Source organism: Lipotes vexillifer, unplaced genomic scaffold (genome assembly GCF_000442215.2).
Source record: "Lipotes vexillifer unplaced genomic scaffold, Lipotes_vexillifer_v1.1 scaffold74, whole genome shotgun sequence".
Taxonomy (NCBI): Eukaryota; Metazoa; Chordata; class Mammalia; order Artiodactyla; family Lipotidae; genus Lipotes; species Lipotes vexillifer.
In genome coordinates this window covers 1390749-1393841 of record NW_006776983.1, presented here as the reverse complement: position 1 = coordinate 1393841, position 3093 = coordinate 1390749, and positions in this window count along the sequence as shown.

Below are 3093 nucleotides of genomic sequence, written 5' to 3'. Positions count from 1 at the left end.
TGGCAATACCATAAGGGCAGCATCTTCAGCATCTAGCACCACACAGGTGTTGAATAAATAGCAGTTGGAAGAAAGGCTGACTCTCTTAATTTCCTGTCCAATGTGATGATTTCTTTTACCTGACATTGCATTGTTTCTGTCTCTCTTTCTTTCCCTTTCTTCCTGCCTTTCTTTATCCCCCTTCCTCCTTCCTTCCTTTCTTTCTCCCTCCCTTCCTTCCTTTCTTTTCTTTCTCTCTCCTTTTTCTATCTTCCTTTCCTTCTCCCTCCCTCCCTCTGTCCCTTCATTTGTCTCTTCCTCTGCCTCCTTTTTCCTTACTTTGTCTTTCTGTCTGTAATTTTTTCAGAACATATTCACTGCGAGCCTACTTTATGCCAAGAAGTGTTTCACTGGAGACCCATCAATGTCCTCAAGCCTGCTCTCCTGGGATTTACATTGCATGAGGAGGTAAACAGTAAGCAATCAAGAGAACAAATAAGAATGACTCAATCTAATCTTCCTATTAGACTTAATGTCTTAATTGAAGGTAAGTACTTTTCCTGACTCTTGAGAGTTTGTAACACTCAGATAAGACTATGAGAATCAGTACTTTGTCATTTAAAAGCATGATGGTTAAGGTATCAAATGACCTGGCCAAGATCACTTAGCAATCTGCAAAAATAGTTTAGCACTTACATAATTGTCTGAAAACAATTGTTTTTATTTATGAGCTACTCTGGAAGGGCATCATGGACAGATCCAACTAATTTCATCTCCTAATTGGACAATTACAAAAGCTTCCTAATTGGTCTCTCTGTCTCTAGTCTATGTCTTAGACTTTAGAGCCTGCAAGAATCACCGTTATGTGAGAGATGTTACATATGCAGACTCTCGGGTCTCAAGCCTGGAGATTCTGATTCAGTAGTTAAAGGTGGTCCCTAGAAGTGTTCATTTACCATGCCTTCCCCGCTCCGCCACCAAATTCTCATGCAGTTATGCTGAAAGAAATAATGCTCTGATCTTATTCTCAAATCCATCCTCTCTGCTGGCCCCAGAGTTACCTTTCTAAAACATAAGTCTCGGGCTTCCCAGGTGGTGCAGTGGTTGAGAGTCCGCCTGCCGATGCAGGGCACTCGGGTTCGTGCCCCGGTCCGGGAAGATCCCACATGCCGCAGAGCGGCTGGGCCCATGAGCCATGGCTGCTGAGCCTGCGCGCCCGGAGCCTGTGCTCCGCAACGGGAGAGGCCACAACAGTGAGAGGCCCACGTAGCGCCAAAAAAAAAAACAAAAACAAAAAAAAAAACATAAGTCTCATCATTTCTTTCTCTTGCTTAACAACGTCTATTGGTTCCTGGTGTTTACAGAACAAAGTTAAACTCTAGAGTGTGCCATTCAAATCATTTCTTTTTTTTTTTTTTTCTGCACCGCGTGGCTTGCGGGGATCTTATTATAGTTCCCCGACCAGGGATTGAACCTGCCTGCTTGGCAATGAAAGTGTGGAGTCCTAACCACTGGACCACCAGGGAATTCCCTCAAATCGTTTCAGTCTGGCCTTTGCTTGTCACCCTAATGCCAAATGCACCCTCTTCCTCTCCATACACTTAATCAGCCACGAAGCTTCTACTGTTGTTCATTGAATATATTCTTTCTTGATTGCGATTTTGTCCATGGTAGTGCTTATGTTTGGAATGCTCTTTTTCTTTCTGTGCCTGACATTTTGTAAGATTCGCTAAAAATTCACCTCTTCTGTGGCCCACCATTGTCAGCTTTCCCCTCTCTACGTCTCTTTGAACACTTTTCATGTACAATGTAGTGGGATTATCAAAATAATTATATGATTTCCTGAATTTGATCCCTTCATAAGCCCTCCTCATAAGAGATTTTTCAAGGGCATGAATCATTTTTGTGGTGGTTCCAGTGTCTGGTTCAATAGATTTGTTTGGAATGTATGTGCGTGTGAGTATATAAATTACCATACAATTTGAGCCATATTCTCAGCACACTACAGAGGATTAAAACAACAACAACAGTAGAGTTGTTCCTCATTCAATAGTTCTATTTATTGGCTCAGGGGAAAGGTGTTGATAGGTGAGTCAGATGGTATTAAGGAATTCCTGCTAGGTGCCTCTAGGGTACACCTGTGAAAGAGGGCGAGCCTTTGAAGGGAAAATTGACAGGAAGTGAGGAATACCTCTTCCCTGCCTTAGGCTAAGGAACCCAGGTGGGAAGACACTCTAAAGGTAAGAATAGTGGAAATTCTCATGGAGACACCGCTGGTCAATTAGGGCAGTTGACGTGGGCCATGAGTACAGTCACCAGAAAGTTCTTTAACAATTCATGTGTTAAGCCTGAGTTTTAAGCATTCACTAAGGTCTTCTGAGGCACTCAAGGACTCTAATTTAGGAAACCCAATGCATCCCTTCCCAATCTCCCACCCTCATCCCTCCTGGCCATTGTGGCCTTAGGGCAGTGCCCCAAATAATGGCTTAGATTGGGAGATATAGGTTGAAAGAAGGGCTTTGGTCTTGAGCATCCTTCGTCCAGTGGTTAGGGCGCTCCGGGCTTCCACTGCATCCACTGCGGGGGGGCATGGGTTCAATCCCTGGTTGGGGAACTTAAGTTCCCATATGCTGTGTGGTATGACCAAAAAACAAACAAACAAAAGTTGGTTCAGTCCAGCATTTTCTTGGACTAAAGGGCTGTATCAAAAAGAAGTTGATTTCTCACATCATGTCAATACAATTTAGATAACTCACCTTCCCCCCAACCTCAACCAGTGATGCTTCATATGCCCAGCTTCTTGCAAATCAGGAAGACAAGTCTGGTTGTTTTGTGAGGAAGAAACGGAAACAGTAAAGAAGATGATGGATTCTACATCCAAAGCCAGAGCCACTTGAGAAGTCTGAAGTAGAATTATGTTTCTAAATCTTCCATGGCAAGAGAGAAAAGTAACACTAAACCTCCAGAAAAACTTCTAAGGAGTCAGGGACTCTCTTCATTTTCAAGGCCGCACCTCAACATCCTCTTATACACCCCCAAAGCCCCTTCATTTTAAGGGCTTGTTAGCACTAGAGAAACGTATTTCAGAGAGAGAGTTAATTCTGTGGAAGAGCG